Source organism: Fopius arisanus, unplaced genomic scaffold, assembly GCF_000806365.1.
Source record: "Fopius arisanus strain USDA-PBARC FA_bdor unplaced genomic scaffold, ASM80636v1 scaffold00067, whole genome shotgun sequence".
In the NCBI taxonomy this organism is placed as follows: domain Eukaryota; kingdom Metazoa; phylum Arthropoda; class Insecta; order Hymenoptera; family Braconidae; genus Fopius; species Fopius arisanus.
In genome coordinates, this window is record NW_011887806.1 from 154,884 (window position 1) to 177,041 (window position 22,158).

The 22,158-nt window shown below is 42.7% G+C and overlaps 1 protein-coding gene across 2 annotated transcripts in view; it reads left to right on the forward strand.

Annotated features, from left to right (window-relative positions):
• The window catches only part of LOC105269306 (homeotic protein antennapedia), an 83,496-nt gene that overhangs the window by 34,023 nt on the left and 27,315 nt on the right, over positions 1–22,158 (forward strand). Inside the window, exon 1 of one of the 2 annotated variants that reach the window (XM_011309446.1) lies at positions 15,036–15,075. The exons of the other annotated variant lie outside the window; for it this stretch is intronic. The gene's annotated coding sequence lies outside the window, so the exon portion shown is untranslated. Of the gene's footprint in view, positions 1–15,035; positions 15,076–22,158 lie in introns of those variants that run through there. 2 annotated transcript variants of the gene reach the window in all.

The window sequence follows — 22,158 nt, forward strand, 5'->3', positions numbered from 1 at the left end:
AAATGAGAATTCTTTTGTCATTGAGGTCAATGCAGAATGGAGGGGGACATCTGTCGTATTTCACAAAGCCATGGAGGCCCGACACGGCGATAGAGCTGCCATCGTCTTGCCATACAAACGTCTCGGCGATTACATATGCACGTTTATTCGCCTTTTATTTGCTAAATACCGAGGGTGGGAATCCCCGACTCACATCGCACTTTGTAGGACCCGAGATTAATGCCCAGCATCCTGAGTATCGACGGGTGAAAAATCTATCGGAAGGGACTGACAGGCGGAATAAGAATTCACGGTGAAGTACGAGGGATTAGTTAGTGTTGGGATCGCCATTGGTGTCGATTAATCAGCGAATGATGGGCCCTTGTAGTTGAGGAAACACCTTGCGTCTGTCGATGTAACTTATGTATATAGCGTGTACATAACCGGCCTGACGGGCCCGCTCACCACCTGGATCTCAATACATACCGTTTTATCCGCTTATCATCTGCGGGTATTCGATTAGAATTTCCGGGGACTGACAGAAGTCGGGGACAGTTGAATTTCATAAGGGTCAAGTAATCCGTATCACTCATTCATTTGAATCGGAAGAATATAATTACTCTCGGGGAAAAAGAAGACGAGCGTCTGTATAAAAATGAAATAAATCCACATCAGACTAATCTCCACGCTTTGACACAACTCTCATGCGAAACATTGGCATAGGGTACGTGTATCATATCGGACAGAGCGTGGCAATCAGAAGATAGGGATACCGTGAGTGTGGGCCCTGAGAGGTGTTACCAGAGTGGGCCTCAAGACCCAAGGAAGTAAAGAAACTCACACCGGTGAGAAGGGAAAAGGTGCCGGAGTCCTGACGCAAAGTGCAAGTAGATGCGATCGGCGATTATGCACTTACGGCGTTACCGTATATAAACGGTCAATGGGGCCCCGTATAAATGCACCAATGGTGAATGTAACGGCGGGTATGCGAGAGCAATGCATCTTCCAGCCGTGACATCGCGGGTCTTGGACTAATCGCGCGACAATCTTCACTGAACCGGCGAAGAAGCCTGAGCGACGCGCGCGCCTGTACGCGTGCGCACTTCACTGCGCACACACACAAACCGCGGGAAAACAGGAATTCATTGGGCGCGAGAAAAGGCCAGTTGGAACAGGGATGAGAATATTAAGGAGTGGAAAAAAATGTATAGTAGGGGGAATGGGAGAAAAGGGGTACCGCAAGAAGTTGGAGATCCAACTGTTTGTACGCGCTGAGTTTCTTGACCAGTTTTATACAGCTCGCGATATCTCAGCACTTGCGAACAAACGACAATCGTATAATTAGGTGTCCCAGCGAACACTACACGCTCGACACATTGGTTATCTGACTTCAGGGATTGTCTTGCGTGTCCTTTGAAATATCTTCGCTCATCTCATTGTGGGTTAGGTTGTTTTTTTTATTCATATTGTTCTCGATTGAGGCGACGGATAGGTGATTGATATTCGATATTTGAACGATTATTGACTCGTCGATAGAAGGGGATTGATCTTTTGATCGCGGGTCAGGCTGTTTTGAAATACCGCAGATCCTCCCGCGATTTCGCGGCTTTAATTTATGACTGAGAATCCTCCAGGATACACTGAATCATTTTCACGTATCCAGCGATGACTATCACGAATCATAGGTCGAGTTGAGCCGGAGGGTAAAACAAAAGTATTTGTGAATGCATAAAATGTTGACGAGGGGTGGAAAATAACCCTGGAGTGAGAGAGCCGCGGTAACGAGTGGGCCAATGAGAAAGTAGGAAAATGGCCAGCTGTGGGCTGTGGCGCCACCCGCTCTTTCCACACGTTATTTTTTATTTTTTAATTTTTTTTTTTCGAGCTCTCTTTCGCTCGTCGCACACTGTAACACGGAAACACCAGAGCCACCGATACGTATCTATCGAACGAGCCTATGCCGCTGCTTTTGCCTTGTGTGTCGACCGCACACGGCAAAAGGTAAAACCCGTAATTTATTCCTTCTACCAACCGCCTACCCTACCCCCCTCACTCCCAATATAATCATTATAATTATTGTCTACCCTCAAATGGAGTTTGATAATTATCGTTCGTACATTTGTCGGATACGGCAATATACATTTGTTTCAACCCTGCCGGAGTTGAGCAGTCCAACCATTTCCTTGAACCGCGTGATAACATGGAGATAATTGCGGGGAATAAAAAAGTTGGAGAAGTTGGAAGAGGTTTTAGACATTTTGAAATTATTATTTCTCACTCGCAATAATATCACGTCAATTTTTCACGAAGAAATGCGTCATAAATTTTTTATCACATTCCCTGAATCAAATACAATGCGATTATTCAAATTGCATGAGAGCAGAAATAAATCGATACAACTGAATCGAATGAGCTCCATAATTCATGAAAAATCTCGAATGATGATTCAATTCCAGCTCTCGCGATTTCATTACGAGTGATGGAGTCGCGCATCGACTCATGACTATAAATCATTTTTTCATTGGTCTCAGAGACGCGTGTAATGATTGAAATGCCGGCGGATTAATTGCGATTTATCGGATGTGGTAATTAACTAATCACAGCTGCGGTGGATCTTACGGAGTTGTAGATGGCTCTCGGGTTTGATTGAATGAATGAAAAAAAAAGCGGGAAAAAACTGGAAGAAGCGCACGCCTGCCTTGAGGCAGAAATTTCATTATCATCGATAGTTCAATGGTAAAATTCATAGTCAACATGAAAATTATTTCTACACAATTATGAGAAAAAGAAAAAACTTCGGAGTGGCGAGTGTCGAAAGCTCGTTGGAGTAGAGACAGTCTATATTAATGAATTTACTCGTAATCTAATGGGCAATCCGAGTGAGGCAATTAACTTTAATTGAAAATATAAAATGAAGTGTCACGGAGGAATGGAGCTAAATATGAAAAAGTGAAGGGGTAGTACTTGTGAATTTTAATTACCCGATGTGAGTTATACGCAACAATAAAATAATATTTTTCTCGTTTGCTTTCAATATTGCGTTGCTACCGAGCAATTATCTTGATCGATAGTAGCCATTCAATTAGACGGCTCCTCATGTAGAATTGAGTTCAATGACTCAGATATCATGACTGATAATGGAGTAGAGGCGTCTCTGGGGGGTGGATTTACCCGGTGGAGAACTAGTTTAAGTGATTAACTAGATATGGACTGCCCATTTTAATTACTTGGCGTTTCATATTAGTTGTCGATGTTTTCCGGGGATTTTATCGGCGGAAAAAAAACGCAATTACGCGTAATAAATACACGAAGAATGTGGACTTCACGTGCGTCGGGATGTCAGTTTTCTTGACATGAGAATGTACACAATATATTCCAGAAATACCGGATGATGAAGAATTGTTGATGAATAAAAAATATTTGATGCACGAATGAAGACTTTACTGTCAATTCCGTGAAAAATCTTGACGAGATTTTCCTCAAGATTTTTCCGCGAAATCGGTGGAATATGTTGTCGGATTCCGTTGGCCTCGCCGGAGTCGAAATAATTCACCGTTATTTCTCGAGAAACACCGAGTCGCACAATTGACGAGGAAAAAACAAAAGGATTCATATGTGTTGAATTTCTTGTAGTTGTTCTCCATACACGTGGCTACCTGCATCACCCGGGGGCTCGCGTGGTGGCGCACAAAGCCCGGGAGCGTCACGACGCCGCCGCCGTCGCCGACGAGTTACGGCTACAAATCACGCGATTCGTAATTGCTACTACCAACTACGATTTCACGTGTGCTAGTCCCACCCCCTCACAGCTCACTCCTTCATACTATCCTCCCTTTTTGTTCACTAGTAAGTACCTGAATAGAATTTGTAGACATTGATTGCACCGCTACCATTACCAAAACATCGATCCCATCTATTTTTGTTTCGACGGTTTTCGTTTATTAGTTGTCATGATGCCGATCTGCGACTCAACTTTTCATTCTAAAATATAATTTTTCATTAATTAACTCTCTTCAATTCAAAACAGGATATTTCATTTTAAAAATTGATAAATTAACAAATGATTCTGCATGAAATTAATAAAAAACTTCAATTATGCATTGAATATTACAAAATATTTAAATATTTCCCATAATTTTTAAATTCTGAAAATGACCGATCAGTCGATCTACCGATGAGAATAATTTTTTCTCTGACCTCAGCCTTACAGTAAAAAAATTATTTCAATTAGAGATAACCGGCGTAATTACTGTGGGGTAAACCTCAGAATAATCATTGAATTGAGGGACTGACGAGGCGCTCCCGCGAGGTGAGGGATATCGCGGGGCGCGCCGCGCGTATGGGGAACGTCAAAAGGCGGGAGTGGAGTGGAGTATAAACCCCGTGTTTCGATTTCCACCGATCCCCGGTGTTAGAGTAGTCCTGGCTCTCCACTAAGCCACAGTCCTTGGAGTCCACTTGACCGGTGAAATCTTATTGTTTCGTTGAGAGTGAACGCTGCGAGCATTGTGAGCAGTTGTGAGGACTTGTGAGTGTCAAGTGCAATTAAGATCGGCAGGTCAACGATGCGAGGACGATACCGATGGAAAATAATCACTCGTGAGTCTGACAAGCTTATCACCATTTTTCTATTCCCACATAAATGGCTGGTGAGATAAACCGGCCCTCCCCTATCGGCTCAAAACATCGCACCTCATAACCTCCGCTCTCTCCTCATTCCGTTACCTTATACCACCGATCGTGCCGCGAGATCCTTTCGTGTCATCGTGTCGTCGAGATTTTCACAATCGATAAGGTAGTGTTTGTACCGGCACGTTATGCCGTATCTACATTCCCTGAAACAGATAAAAACAAAAAGTGAAAGAATACACTCGGTAAAATAAATCGGTTTGTCAAATTTCAATAGCCATCCAGTTTAGTTTTATTCTTGGAGCACTTTATCTCATGATTTATCGGAGTGAATAAAAATATGAGTCTGATGCCCACGTGTTTCGTAATCCACATCTCAGGATTGACGATCGACCTTCCCTGGAGATCAATACCGAACGGATCGGAATCGCACGTGAAAGGTGCCGACAAGTTCTCCTGTCCCATTGCCTCAGCATTGTCTTCCTTCTTATTCTTCCCGTGAGCCCTTGCATCTATCGCAATTCTCTCTCATTATTTATTCCAAGGCTCCTTTGTTTCCATTTGTTGTTCGCAACCTCAAAAATAAAAAGAGCACAATCAATTCCCGCGGTACAAACTCAGAGAATTATTTTATATTCCCCCAACTAAAAATCATTCTTTCATTTTCTCATACAGCACCCAACGATTTATGAATAATAAACAATGTATATTTATCTGATTCTGAGATTGGTGGATAATGAAAAAAGTTTCTTTCATGAACTTTTGAAAGAGCCAACTGGAATGGCTCTTGTTACGTTGGAAAAATCACCGGCAATTATATTACGCCGTCAGAATGTTAAAACATTTTGAAAAGGTAGTTGTGACAGAGTCAGCATATACCCGTCTTTTTACGCAAATACCATTACCACACGCACTCTCTCCTCAGATTGAACAATTTACTTCCCAAGAAATCGACCAAAGCCACAACTGCTTCGTGGTACTGTTGAGGTTAATACGTCGCAATGCCGAGGAATACCAATCTCTTTGAAATAGTCTTGGAGCCTCGAGAGAAGAAAAGAGAATGAACAACACGAGTCTTCCCCCTGCGAGCTGTTCTCTGACGGCATACGGAGAATCAAAGTGTTGAGTTTATTTTTTTTATCATTCTATTTTATTTTTCCTGGGCCTCCATTGACCATTTCCGTGAATAATTCCACTTCTTAGTGCTGGTCACCTCCTTATCCGGTTAAAATCGTTTAAATAATCAATTTCTTTCAACTGTCGAGGGCTTCACCTGGTGCCATCGATCTTTGTACGCTCTGGCGCGCGAAAAAAGACAAAGAAATGAATGAGGAGTGGAGGAAAAATTGGAGTAAATATCGAATTAAATACTCTGAACACAGGGCAATTAATGAATTTTTCAATCAATCAATCAATCCATCGTAATTCTGTAGCAATTTCCCAAAAGAAAATTGGTAATTACATTTTTCTGGGGGGTTGATTAAATGTTGATGGAACGGCCGAATTTCTTGTAATTTTTCAACAAATTTTTTTATTGATCATTATTGAAGCTTTTGGTGATGTTTTTCGGGAGATCTTAAATCAAACCCTCGAGTTTCACCCTTGCCTTGCTAAACGTGCCCTCAGGTGAAATGCCTATATGCCCGTGGGTGGCTCATTCCGTGGAATCAGCTTACCCCAGGATTGGTCAGACGTCTGACAGTTGACGGATGATGAGGCGGCCCAACTCTCATGGGTGCCTATCCCCCTTCTTTTAACGCCCTGCGGCCTCTAGTCGACCATTATATTCCACCAGTCAGAGAGAAACGCATAACGGAATTATTAACCGAAAATGGCCACATAACTCACCTCATCTTTTATTTTTCATTATTTCGTTCATTGTATTCTCCACCGATTCTTCAATGCCGACGAAAATTGTAGAGTAGTTTTGAGAGAACAAGGCAAGGCTTAAAATTAAAATATTAACGAAGGTAGATCACTGCGACTGATAGACTCTATTTTTTAGAAATAAAAAAAAAGTATTAAGAAATTATATAGTGTGGGTCATCGGTCGTGCGAAAATTCCGTCGGTTTTTTTTTTTTTCGGAAATTATATTATGTGAGAATGAGCGATATATCCTTCATGGAGATTAAATCTCATCTCATGTCTCGTAAATACGCGGAGGGTAACCAGCGGTGAAATAAAGCCATGAAACAGTTAGATATATTTACGTAAACACGAGCTAATCTGTGGTCTATCCGATGTTTATCTCCGTCGACAAATTCGTCTCCATTCCCGATACATATTCATGATAAAATAAAATTGGCAATGAAGAGTCACCTCTAATTTTGGTCTGAAGTGTTTTGATTGCGCAGTGATGGGAGGCAGAATTAAAAATATAAACACGCGCACGATCATGCACACCATGTAATGATAGACCTTGAGCACCTAGGACTCGGAAATTGTGCAAAAAGACCACCCAAAGCCCGAGTTTTTCCCACCTTGGGGTATAAAAATAAATAAACGTCTCGCCTCATTGGTATTAATACTGAGACCCGATGGTGGTGATTGATAAGCAGAGCCACGCGCCCCGTGAAAAAGGCGACGAGACCGCCCGCAGTGTCCAAGTCCATACCCATCCCTCCCGGCGATCCGCCAGCCTTTGACCAACCAAGATACATCGAGTCCACACCATGCCACAACCAATCCTTTATACATATCGTTTATTTCGTAATCAATTACAGCAAAAGCCCAGGGAATGATGAATCGTTGCATCCAGAGGAGGCGAACGAGAACTTTCAATTACAAAGTGTGAAAGTACGGCCAGAGGGTTCGTACTAATTGACGCGTAAGTGCGGAGGAGTTATAAATAATTACGAATTTTACCATTGAACTATCAATGAAATTATGAACAAGAGAGAATGAATTATGATAAATAACGAATTTTACCATTAAACAATCGATGAAATAAACAGATAAATTCTTCTAGGAATTTGAAAATTCCCGCTGATTCGAAACAGCTTCCCGCCGAATTCGCTGCAGCCCTCTGTGAGCAACCCCATGAACCCCGTGTCAAAATTAAGTTTGGAGGGCGCACCGGGAGATGGCGGATGGTCGGTATCTGGTGCGTCTCTCCATTCGAGCGGTGGGAAAGGGTGGATGTAGTGGCGAGGGTTGAAGGGACTTGGAAAGGGTTGAATGGAGTTGAGGGGTTGTTTAATCCTGTGCGGCAACCGCTCTCCATCCTCTCCATTTAAAATACGCGGCACTGACCTACGCGTGTCCTACGATCATGAGGGCAAAGGCAACGGTGCACTAAGATTTATGGAGCTACGTATCACGATGTGGCATCTCAACGATTACTCGATGCCAAGCGTGAACGATTTCGATTAAATAAAGGAGTGAAAAGAGAGCGAGAATCGAGATGATCGGGCAATAGAGTAAATATAGGCTGGTGGATTGGGATTTATAGAGCCACTTAAATGTCTCGAAGGTCCGAGATTCTTCTCCGGAGATCAATAACCTGGACAACTCATCCCTAAATCGATATTTGCCCCCACCCCCCTTCCTGTCTCGAAAGCATAATTTTATCGCGTTTTCATACTCCCGTATTTTTCCTGTCATTAAGTGAATTTATTCTTGTGGATGTAATGGAGAAGAAGTTGATTTCATTGGGGTGATAAATCTTGAGTTCCGCCAAATGAAAAATTTATTCGTTTCGTTACTCCAGAGTCTTAAAGTATTCGCTCTGTACATCTTAGACATCTGGACTATCCTACAGTTTTGGGTGGATCTTTCGCGAGGGGATTTTAATTAAGCCCGCCCTTACAGTGTTTTGCCTGATTGGATGAGCTAATCCCCCAGTGCCACTCGTTGAATTTAGGGGCATCCGTTCTTTTGTATGAAAACAATCTACCCCTCGACCTTTGCTTATGTCTTCGTCGTAAAATTTCCGTTGAGTTTGTTTCCGTCGGCGATTGTTGCCGTTGAACATTAATGTCGCGTGAGGATACGAATCTCTCGTTGAGACAACTTTTCCGAGGGGTGAGAGGAAAAAGGGCGGAAACTTTTCATTCCCCTCGAGTTTTGTGCTGGGAGTTGAGTGAAAAATAATTAAATTTCGGGAGTTTTCCTTGAGAATTTAATACGTTCGAAATTGACGGCGAAGATTTATGTGATGTTCGATTTTTCCGTTGAAAATTGTGCGAAAAATGCATATGAAGATAGATTATCGAGGTTTTAAAGGGAATCGGTGGAAATAAGGATGAAATTTGAGAATACGTACCTCAGGTCTGACCAAGTAAGAAATCATGCGATTTCTGAGGGAAACAGCCGACGCAGCTCTCGTCTGTCATCTAGGGGATGTAGTAGGCGTTCTACAGTGGACGTGGGGTAGAAATGTCAGTGGATGACATCTAAATCTCCCCAGTTTCGTTTCACGCTGATTACCCCCGCCCTTGGGGCCGGTTTCTCTGCTTAGGTACACCGAAAATCGACCCTTACTTCCCCATTCCCCCTCCTGCTTTTTCCGACGAGGGAGGGACACATGGGGTACAGTCAGCAGTAAAAATTACTGCGGGCCCACTCAGGGGTGTCCAATGCATTTTTCGGGTAAGTTACGTCATTTCTCCACCATTTTATTAGCCATTCTAATCATTTTTAACAACAAAAATAATACGATCTCTGTAAAAAAAAAAACAGATTCTCAATTTTTTTTTAATATTTCGAAGAATTAAAAAAAATTAAATTTAGATTGTCGTTTGTTTAAAAATAATTATAAAAATTATTATTTATACTTTCTGATATTTTTGGATCGCAGTTTTACCCCTTGCAAATTTATTTATATAATTCAATATATATATATTTCTGTTGAAACCATTTTTTTTTACAGCGCGTATTTTTTTTCTGGAATTAAATATGAAAAAATTATTTCAAGTCGAAGATGTCCGTCCATTTGGGACTTTCGGTGGAATGAAGTTACAGTAAATAAAAAAACAATAAACTTTCATGAGTGATTAATCGACGAAGGAATATTCTCTCTTTAAAATCGGGTGTACGATTATTTTTTAGAATATGTAGAAACCCATCTATCATCCTGTGGCGGTGGTATAATCTCCTTTCCACAACGATGAGTTTTTCTCCAACAGGTATATAATAAAGACGATACGTTTTACACGCGTTCCTCATAACTTTGTTTCTGCCGCATAATGTCTCATCCCCGGTGTTTCACGGTTGCACAAGATTTAGGGCTAGCCGATTTACGTGAATGCCGAGGGCCTTAGGTTCACACCGAGACCCAAATAAAATAGAGAGAAAAGCTGAGCGTTTGGCATTATATTTTTACGACGAGTGAAAGTTGTTGCGTACGAAACTCGGAGGGTCGCGACCGTAAAGCCAAGACCTCACGTCCCTATTTTTGTTGGAAAACCGGGGAAAAAGCTAGGGAACAATGGCCAGAGCGAGTTTCACTTCTCCCCACCCCAATTCCATATAAGTCCGAATCAGGAAAAACCTTGGAGTGTTCCTTGGTCAGTGGTAAAAACTAAAATCCTGTAACGGTTTAGTTCCTCTCGGATCGTAAAAATATCGGAACCCTTCGGAGGGGAGAAAAAAAATATATTTACTGTTCTCCGGGATTTTCCCCTTTTCCGAGCTATTCAATTAGCCCTAAAAGTTTTTTTCTCACCGTAAGTTGGTGATAAATCTCTTTATTTTTTCTCAGGTTTTCATTCCGAGAGAATAATAAAAAACAAATGGCCCGTATCGTCAGTTTTTTTTTTATGCAATAAATAGAAAAAACCTAGTGTCCGGATATTTTTCCTTCCGGTAAATCCTCAGGAAAATTATTTCGCCGGAATTTTCACGGGGAAAAACAATTCGCTTGGCATTTTTGCGTTTATTATTATTCCCACAGCCATAAAAATTGGATGCACCGTCTTTGGTGGTATCTTTGATGGTATTTGTAATTTCGATACACCCATTGCAAACGAAACCCGCCCATTCCTCGGAGCCAATCTCGCCCAGCAGAAAGCGAAGGGCATCCGTTGTCCCGATATTTCGCTCAGTTTGCGAATGAATTATCGCTGATTGTGTGCCGCGTCCTGTTATTTCATTTTCAGTTATATGTTGAGGCGAGTTGTTCGGTATCTGTCGTGGGTTACAACAAGAACTTCCACTCCCTCCTGGCCCTCATTCCCTTTATCCCTGGACTCGCCCTCGCGATCTTTCCTGCCGGAGGGATACGCAGCAGCTGTGCGTCAGACTCCCACATCCCAGTGGAGACTCCATCTTCACCGAAGAGTCAACTACACCAGAAATATCTGAAATATTAATCATCTGTCGAGCTTTCTCTTTTCAACAACATTGATTTCAGCAACCTGCGATTTTTCCGCGAATTCCAAAAAAAAATTTACAGATTCAAATACAAAAAGACGTTTTATAAATTCAGTGATACTTATTAATATTGATATTCATTTAAACAAATACAAAAATGCAATATATCATATATAATTATTAGCGTATATATTTTTTTCAGGGGGGTAATCGCATCTCGCAATCTTGAGCGTCAGGCGCCATTAGCAAATTGCGTTTCGGCCATTTTCCACTCTTCAAGACGGGCAAACTTACGCACTCCGAAGTCCCCGATCTCACTTCTCCTCGAGATATATCAAAGGGATCGTATGACATCCCAGCTGAGTCCCAAGCCATAAATCGGTCGAATATTTACCAACACATTAGGCAAATAAAGGAATAGCCGGTGTTATCCCTCACGCGACACTCATCGATTTTCCGAGAAGCCCGTGGCATCGTAAAAATAATTCCCAAATTGAATTTCAATTTCTGGAATCGACGAGGTCAGGGAATCCATGCGGCTAGGGCACGTACCCTGAAACCTAGAATGAGAGGCGACGAATGAAGAGAAGATGGGAGAGGTGAAACACGCGGTAAATACGTATATACCAGCGAACTGAGGAATATTTACTGCCATCTTCTCTCCCACTTACCCACAGATTCACTGTCGGAGTTGTAAACACCTCTTAACTGTATAGAGATTGTATCTGTACTTCCCTATTCCTGTCCCCTAAATGTTTTCGCGTACATGTGGTCCCGAGTACAAGTGAAAATTCATTATTTAATGGACACAAGACTTTTCCACAATTCAATTTATTTTCACACTATCTCTCTCTATTTTTTCTGGCGACGTACGTCTGGAAGACTCTTATCACTCGCGTGCACAAAGACACGGCGTTGATAACAAAAAAAAAAAAATTCACCACCTGATCAACCATTCGGCTGATCTACATTTCCTTCGATCGTGTGTACTTTCGAGTTCAGTCGACCTTGTCACTTAAACCCGATAGCCACAATACAAAAGTCGGTCGCTGGTTTAAGCGATGGGTTTTCTGTCTCCATTCTGCGTCTAGATATTACCCAATAACATGAAAATCCCATACATTTCAGCAATATACCTACTTTCAATCGTTGAGTCACGAAACCGAGTCGTTTTATTCCCTCCCGATGAATTTCTTTTTTTTTTCTTTTTTTTTTCTTTTTTTTTCTTTTTTTCTTCTGTAATACGAACCTGGCGTGCGAACAAAGCTCGACCCAGTAGAACAGTAAGCACGGTATCTCGCATTGCGTCGTAAGGTATGGTATGTTACTCTGACTACAATAAAAGAAAATGATTACGGGAAATTAAGAGAATCATCGAACATTATTACGCTCCTGGGGAGACAATAGACTCAATTGAGATCTAGAGGTCAAACTTTCGGCGATCTTTGACTCTTTTTCGGTGTCACCTTTGTTTTGACTCTTTGCCACATGTTCTGAGCTTGATTTAACCTTGAGAACTGAATAAAAGTCAAATAAGGTTATATTAACCCTATTTACGGAAGACTGAAGGACGGAGAATTTTTTCCACAGAAAACCTTTATTAACCCTCTTTAAAATTTTCGTCATATCTTCAAGGTCTATAGCAATTTTCCATCCGCGAATTTTAGTATGAGGAAAAATTGCCGGCTGGTGACCCGTGGGAATTTTCCATTATTTTTGGATATCGAAGGAATAATCACCGAGAACAATGGCAACGGTAAAAATCGCAAGGGGATTCATGGAAAAATTCAAAACACGTTATCGAAAGATGGCGTTGTCAACGGGGTTGGCTCAACTCGTAGGAGAACGGAGACGTACGAGATGTTAGAAGGGCTGGAGGAGACAAATAGAAGGAGACGGTGAAACCCACTAAATCAATACTCTGCCATCGCTCCAACTCCAGGGCTCATCCCCACTACCCCCTGCCACCCACAGCTACTATCTTTCTCGGTTGCCCTCACCCTCGTCAGCTCAACTCGAACTCAGCTTTCCCGGGGGTTGGAGATCCCACCCCATCCTCAGCTCCTTCGTGCCGGTGGCATTCCACCCTCCGTTCCATCCCCGTCACGCTCTCAAGCGAAACTCTAACCGGCGTCCGACGTCTCTCCTGAGCCCTCACCGAGAAGAGAATGGATGCCCGTACTTGTCCAACTCACTACCGCATCGAGTGAGAGAGACAACAGCTCAGATTCGCTCAAATTTTACCCGTTAAACTATTTCAATTCAACTGCACGTCAGAGCTTGGGGATGGAAAATAATGGAAGAGGTACGACTCCTGGTGGATAATAATTGTGTTACCGTCCGCCTGACAGTTGTGCAATTTTTGCAAATTGATAATAATGGAATTTACGAATTGGCGGACTGTGACCTCGAGCCAGTGGTGCTCAATTCACCAGCTCTCAGTTGATATGTTTCAACTGATAATTAATGGGCGAATCGTTGACGACTGCTTTATTACTCCGCGGTCAACATCAAAGCCGGACGGAGCATGAATTTTTTTTATACCCGCCTGATATCACCGAGTCAAATGGTGGAGTGGAAATCTTCGCGGGGGCAATTGTCAATGGGGAATGTAGAAATGACAGAGTCATAGGTCGAATAACTGGAGACAACGAATCGTCAAACTAACTGGGTCAGGCACTGGTTCGCCGACAGTTTCTGCACATAAATATTTTTTCTCTCTTGCGGCCGTTTACTCGTAGACATCGGTCTCGTATCTGCGATCGTGAGATACGGTCTGGTGTCATGGAATCAGGGGGAGGGGATGGAATTATGGGTTGTCGCGAGACTGCAAAATGGAGAGGGAGATAGACTGGAGGAGTCTGGAGTCAGCTGGACTAAATCTCTCTCTCTTTCTCACTCTTGGCGGTTGACACATCTCTGCAGAGCGCCGTCGGGTGGCGAGAAAACTAACGTGACATTTGAATTTTTTTTTTCTCTTTTCACTTCTTTTCGTCTTGTTTTTTGGGGACGAAGCACTGCGGAATAAAAAAATTATAAATAGAAAAGGGGATAGGTGACGTTAATGTCTTCTCGGGAGTCCAATTACACGCCCTGCCAGCGCCCACCTTTGTTTCATGGCCACTGGACGATAGGCTGTCCTCTTAGTACTTCCGTGATATCTACTTCAACATCATTTTTTTTTTTTTCATTAACTGGTTGACAATTATTTTATTGTTACTCGCGTTCACGACGAGATTTGCGTGACTTATAATCATCGCTTTGGGGAAGAAAAAAATAAAGTGGATTCTATAAATAAATTTTAGAATAATATATTGATGTATTTATTATGAAAGTGTGTAACAAGTAGATCGAGTTCAATTTGTGAAATTCAATTTTAAAACGTCCAATTAAAAATTATATTTATGTGCATAGAGATTTTTTAAATTGTTGTAGAAAAAAATTCTTAGAGATTAATAAATAAATAATTGGAATTGAGTTAAAATTGCTGTGAACAGGAAAATGGCCGAGGGGGTTTCGATAAATTGAAAAGAAATGCATAAATATTTGAATTTATACCTGTATATAAATGTAATTTAATTCCCTTGATTATCATAAACCCCGGGTAAAATAACGGGAAATTGATTTTTCAATCTGACGTGTTATCAAATTAATCCAGGATTTATACATAAAATAATAATGAAATGGTGATTTGGGGCGCGTTGACCTCCGAAACGGTAGCTTTTATATCGGATAATACCGTGTACCAGACGTCGGGAGTACCGAGTATTTGGAGCACGACTGGCAAATAGCAAATTCGAATTCCGTAGGAGCGAAAATGCCGGTAAATTAATATTTATAAACCGCTTGGTTGCATCCGAGTTTTACACCAGTCTTTATCGTTTATACCTGCGTACAACAGCGATTTTACGCGTTAGACCACCAGCGAAGCCCCGACGTATCACCGGGCGATTCCTCCACTCATTATGAATCCACTGAATATTTTTGCTAATAAATTCACCCCCAGAGAGTGAAAAAATCATATAATTAATTATCACGTTAGTGCATTATCTTGTTTGCGATTACATGGCTAATTGAATTCCATCATGTGAAGTAATTGCTCCTTTTCGTTTCAGGTAAGACTCTAGCGTTTGAATGGAATTTTTCACGTGACGGTGAGTGAACGAATAACGAATGGGTTTCACCTTTCGTATCAACAACTATTCACTATTTGTTTTCTTTAATTAATTGTCGCTATCTGAATAGAATGCGTAAACCATTTGCCCTAAAAAATTTCTTTTCAACTCGCGGCGTTGATTTACCGACTGGATTTTCCCTGTCGCCGCAACGTCAAAAACAATAACTTTTTTCGCTGTCTGACAACAAATTCTATTTTCAATAGAGTATAAATTTTCTCCACCCAGTACTTTCAATAAATTTATTCGCAAATTCCTCTGGGATCAATGACGATTTTTAGATCCGTGTATTTACCATTTGAATGAAATACTACGCGGCGGTAGCAAATGATTTATAAATGAGACAAAATTTGGAATATTAAAAAAAAAAAAAAAACCGATATCGCTGAATGGAAAATGAGAGTATTCCCTCTTCAATATCTATTTATACCGTTCGTTATACCTCAACACGTACCGAGATATATAGCCACGTCTAGGTTCTATCCGGACGTACACTGGGATTTTTTAGTGTGTACCGAAAGATACGACGAATAGACGATCCCGGGGATATACCACACAGATACTTTCCACTCCAGGCGGGCGTTATATACCGAGCGCGAACACGAGTTGATAGCTTTACGACGTTCGTCGAAAGATTGACGGTCGGATCCGTCAGCAGTGGAGCGCGCGTGGACGGACTCCTGGATTTTCCGCAAAATCCGAGATAGTGCCATTTCCCAGAGAACCAACGACATCAGCACTGATCGCATTTTATTAGTTCAGAACCAGCATTTCGATTCGATTCGAATAAAAAATGCGGTTACAACCAACGACATTGCATGCTGCCAAACGATTTCATGCCGGATCGACATGCAATGTTGTCATTGAAATAGCGACCATCCGGTCGTTTCATATCACCGCGACACTCGGCATTGAAAATAATGTGGGACAATCCATTAATTAATTATAATTCTGCGATTAATGCTGGGCCAACATTCACCGCCTGCGCAGCATTCAATATCGCCATTACATGTACCTCGTTCTACATCAAGAACTCCCCCCCATTAATCTCCGATGGATCCCCCCTCTCCCCACAAATCCCATCGTACGTGTGAACGTGCGGGTGGTTGTGAGAGTCCTCTCCAGGAGGTAGCGAAAAAGCGAAAAACTAAAGAATGGGGCTTTTGTTGACGCACAAAGGAATGGCGTGACGGCGCGCGATAGTCCCCTGCTTTCATACAGGGGTATATGCCACACCACACTCTCTACTCTCTCCGCAACCGAGAGCCGGCTTTTCCAACCCGTGAAGACGAGCCACGATGGGGGAAAAAAAAAAAAACCTACAACTACAGACGTAGAAGAGAAAGCTAGAGGGAAAAGCGGGTTGGAGGGGGTGTAGAGAAACTCAGCGTAACTCAGAGGGGGTGAGTAGTTTGATTCAACGCATGTGCAGGGCGATTCTCTTTGCGTTGCGGCGCTCCTAACTCACTGGTCCCTCGCGTCGGAGGCTGCGAACTGAATTCGCGGATCAGTCGTTCCATCTCGCGGTTACGATATACGTGTCACGCGTGATCACAATATTTCGTTGATTATCAGAGAAGATCAGTCAAATCGGTGAGTTCCGGGAGCAAGGTGACGTTGCAGCATCAATTCCGGTGATTCATACCGACCAGAAGATCTTTTGGTGTGCCTGATCTTCCAGTCATGGTGAAGAAACGCTCTGGACACTCCATCGGCCGTGATTATTCGTTCTGGATACGTCTGTTCGTCAAGACAATCTAGTCTGGTAAAAGGTCAAGCTGGTTGAAACCGTTGGTCAACCCCGGGTTGTGTTGTCTTCTCATTGTCAGGAGCTTCATCATCATCTTCAGCACTTGGTAGTTGATGATCTGGAGAGTAGCACGTGTAGCGGATGCGACAAGCTAGGGGTCTTCAGAAGCGAACGTCGAGGTGCCAAAAAAAGGAAACCACTGATGCTGTTGGACACCGCAAAAACACTTACATCCTCTCTGACAACACTGGAAGGAGAAGCTATTTGAGGAGTCACCCCGTCGAACGGGTCTCGATGTGACGTTACATTCCTACCGGTGGTCAACTGTCATCCGTGACGAGCACTCGGCATCTTCAGTGAAAAAGCACACGTGACTCGATTTCGGAGTCCATTGCCAAGGAGCAAAAAATTATCACGACCAAGTGTTTTTGGTGGAAGTGTATGAGGTTAGAATACAGAGAGTCGCTACACCGTCGCGTCACGCTGTCACAGACAGATCATAAATTTACACTTATTAATAAGTCGAGGAACACATGAGTGCGCTGCAGTAGAAGAGTCGCGAGCTTATTTTTTATAATTCTTTATGGGCAGGTGAGGGAACTGAGGAAGTTGAGATTGAATTGGTGTTTGATTGTGCTGAGGACAAATCCGTTGCTAGTGACCCAGCAGATGATTCTAATGACCCAGTGACACTGATAAATCTCCGGCGAATCGAGTATTCGCCGAACTTGATAAGTGAGTGAACCGAGAAATTGACGGGGTGATGTGTAATGGTTCATCAAGATATTTTCACAGCAAAGTGAGAAGTTCTACTCCCACTGGGACAAATGTTACTAAAATTGCATTCATCGTTACAATCAATCGACACGTCACGGTGACTGTCGGCAGCGACGGCAGTCACGTCGAGGACGGTGCCGTCACTGACGGCTCACAATCATCCGTCTGTTCGCGTGAATCAAGAAGCAGCCGTTGGTGGATATATAGGAATCCGAGTAATTGGTGTTATCCGTCACGACGGGGTCCAGCACCGGGGAGATTACAGGGTCCCCGGTGCAGGGAGACAAGGCCGAGAATTCAGGGGACAGGGGCATAGCAACGGCCCTGAAGACGCGGGCACGTTTGATAGCCCCCTCTGCCAGGGGCAGCATCCACTGGCGACGAAGACGACGGAGACGACGGAAAAAGCGGAGACGAAGGTGAGCATCGAGTTAATGAAAATTACGTCGTGCATTACTTTTTCCACATGCTACTCGTCAGGGACAGTTTAACTTGCGATATGCGGTGCTTGAGCGTATCAAACAATTAATCTAACGATAAATTTTGCACCAGGTGCAATTAGCTGGTTTCATTAATTATGGAAATGGCTACGGAGCTATTAAGGGAGATCGGTAGAGATAAAAGAATTATTTAGAGAAATGAGGGAATGGAGATTTATTGTTTGCGGCTAGCAAGAGCGAACGTCTTTCGCAGAAATTTTTTGTGAAATCCCGAGACGTCCAGGAACTCGAGACGATTACAGTCGAGCACGTGGAGACTTTTTTTTTGTTATAATGTTCATCGATAGTTTAATGGTAAAATTCATAATCGTTTTTCACTGTCTTCCATCTTGAATTGAGACAACACCAAGGTACTAGTTTGAATTCTCGCAAAAAGTCTGGCGCAACAGCCATCCGGTAAAATAGTTTCTTCCATGAAATCCACCCAGGTTAGATCTCTTATCGTTGGTCGCGTGTTTTCTCTACGTCCTGTGTGTTTATATTCCAACTATGAGCCTCTTTTGCAATACGTGGAATTCACCGTGCCACGCGTGCCAAGCTTGCGTTCCTTAATTCGCTAACCGCTCTTTAATTGTAATTGTTTCACTGGTGCGGTTGAATTCCAAAGGACCTCTCTCACTACCCACCGTCTTGCAAGAAACACGAATTCCACTGTTAACCGTAATTCATTGCGCTTCTTGCGCACCCAACATTTACACACACATACCACCGGTAGAAACTTACTTTCGAATGGACCGGAGAACGAGGAATTGAGCTGAGGAAAAGAGCATCCCTCCGCATCAGCACGTGAAAAAATTTCCCTTTGTCCCGGCTATTTCCCTCGGTAACGAATTAAAATCCTCCGCCAAACGTCAATCTATAAATTTACCCGGATTTTTTTTCATGTACTCCTTCGTAATTTCCGCCATATTTATCGGGCGTTTATCGATTAAAAAAAAAAACAAGTGCGGAAATGAATTGTGCGAGCGAGAGAGGGTTCTTGGGAGAATTATAAGGGTGAATGGGCGGTGGTTGGTCGATGGATGACGACGACCCATGGAGGAGGGTAAAGGGGGATCTTGAACTCTCTCCTGCGTCCCTTCCGTTAGCGTCAGAAGGTTTTTACACATGCGGGGGAAGGGGGAAGGTGAGCCAGCAGGAAATGAACGGAATGGACGGGGGTGATTGGAAAATTTGATGGAGGGTGGGAGGGAGGGGCTATCAATGACGCGTTAGCCCACGTCACGCTGTTCCAGCGCATCTGCCGTCGAGTCTGTATTATTCGCAGTGATCCGTCGATAGGACGTAATTATTGAAATAATTAATTCAAACTGTGGAACGAAGGAAAATTTTTCGCTCTCCGGTACTCCCTCATCTTCCACTAGAACTAAAATAATTCTCAACTCCACTGATTACTTTGTTTCCACACAATACGATTTGTCCCCGGAATTATGAAAAATGAGGCACGTGAGAGAATGCAGATAAAAGGCGTTAAATTCCCGCCCGTTGGTGAAGCTCACCAGCTTAGTTTTAGTCACTAGGATTTTGTTGTTGAACACTCGATGACGGTAAATAACGGGCCGATAGGATTCCAGTTGAGTTTTGCCGCGCTATATCGGTCACAAGCCACCGCTTCCGGTGAATCTCGTGCCGCCGCTAGTGATTTATTTCGTGCGAGTGTTTCGTTTATTTATTTTTTTTCTCTCAGCTGGGATACACTTTTTCCGATGATGCCAGATCACTTGAGTTCATAATTATTTCAAGGTCTCATATGGTTTGATACTTTTTTTTTTATCATTATTAGCATTTCGGGAGCAGTTTACGCAATTTATAAAATTCCTAACATTTTTATATTGTCTTTATGTTTGTTTTTTCATTCTACCGTAAAATTTTATAAATAAATTTTCTTCAGAGTTGAATAAAAAATTATTAAAGAAAAAACGTCATCGGTCAATCCATGCAGCAAAAAATGATGACATCTGCATTTTCTTTAATGGAAATTTTTGTCTTATCAGTCCTCATCTAAATGACCTCCGGAAAGTTCACGATCGATTAGCCCCGTCATCCACAACGAGCCGATTAATTCGCAAAATGGCCCTTGAAATTCTTGGTAACAACTTGGATAAAAAGCTAGGTTACAAGCCCCGAAAGAATACCAGAGGTCCGATTATACTCCGTTGAGTGGACTCTCGTGCTGAGGTTCGATAGTTCCCTATGTGTGTGAGGAAGTGTACACGGGGGTCTGTTCGTCGTACCGGAGTCATAAATTTCGATATTATACACGTGGAGACCCGGCTCCGTGCGCCAAGGGATCCAAAAGGCACTATCCACTCCCTTACGCCACGCTGACGTAACCGACAATACTCTCATGAGGTTTAAAACTTTCCATTTTTTTCTTCTCCCAGTTCCTTCCTTCCCAGTCTCTCCTGTTCCCCGGCCTCCAAAGGATCTCAACAATACGGGACTTGCCTTGCGCAAACTTTCACTCCATTTCCCCACCCTGGAAAACCTCAGAATCGCCCTAAACCGAGTGACCTTGAAAAATGCTCGAATTATTTACGCATTGAATTTATTAGTTGTCCATTTATTTCTTCAGGGGTCATTTCTCGTGTTGAGCGCACTGCCAAAACTTTATACCTGACTCCTATATATTTCAGGGGATTTCGAGGTTATTTATGGTAAGGCATATATCCATATGGCTGTTGTTAACATGTTAGCAAACTTGCACCTCTGAATGGACTAGTTCATTTGAATATTTCCTCAAGGAAAGAATTTAGCGCCAATCTTTGATAATTTGCATTGAATAAAAATTTCAATGCAAATTTTTGGTGGTGCGACGTGCCATCAGATTTTTTAATCCATTTTTGAGTGGAGGGCCCATCCCAGCTACTAGACCATACCGAAAAAATTTAATTAAAAACCTCTCGAGTTAAATAATGAAAATTTCGTGCGTCGGGCTTTCAGCCCTGTCGTCGGATTTTTTTTTATTTTCCCTTGTTTCTGCACATCCGGAGAGCGTGAATTTTTATTCGTTCACTCTCACCCATGATGCCAAAGGGGTGGCACTATATGGGGTTCGGATGGCAGAGCGCTCTGGCTTCTCATTTCTCGTATTTTCCATTGCAATAAATCACATGCCGCACGTCTCGCGGTCGGAAGACCAGTGCGGAAGGAACGAGGACAGAGAATACGAGAGGGACTCACAGTGATTCGTTGGAAAAGGGTAAGGAGCTAGGGGTATAGGTGTCACGTGGAAAATCTCTGGTGTCGAGAGCCCGCAAACGGAGGTTGAGAAAGTCAAAACCCCCAGCGGGAGAAATTAGGTTATACCGGTGTGACCACACGAGCCTAACGACCCTCCTAACGCTATACAATCGATATTTTATTTCGTCAATGCATCATTCCGAATGAATTAGAAACTATTTCAGTATTTTGGGAGACACCAAATTTTTCCACTGCGTATTGCCCCCCAACTAACTAATAAATCACGAAATAATCCCCGACATGTTTACGTACATGTCTATTTTGTCGCGCCATTCTCTCATTTCCCTTATTTCTTTTTTCCATTTTTTTTTTCCACTTGAAAATATTATTCTTCACCGATTCGAAGCACGGAGCGGAAACTTCCCGAGGCAAAAACTCGATCCAAGTATTTCCCCGAGAAAAATAAGAGCACCGGGGATTCAGAGAGCAAAACCGGATTATCAGTTGGTTATTTTTTATTTTCCTTGGGCTTCTCCTCGTGTACACAGGGTATTGTTTTGAAAGACGGAAGAGGAAGAGGAAGAATTGAAATAAATGCACGAAAAGTTTGCCCTCAAATTCGGCGGATATTTTCGTTTAAGGGATATCTTGGGCAAGATAGATGGCAGTCGTTGTAGTTTCTCCATCACTCGGTATCTCGTTGGGTTAAAATGGTGCAAAGAATACAGCAGGAGGAGCAAGCAATGGGTATCTCGGTCGTTTTGGGTGGCAGCGAGAGAGCGGGTGTCACCCGTCGTCTCTCGCCCAAACGAGAAGTTGCAAGTTCTCCCTTGGGAGACACTTGAAGTACCC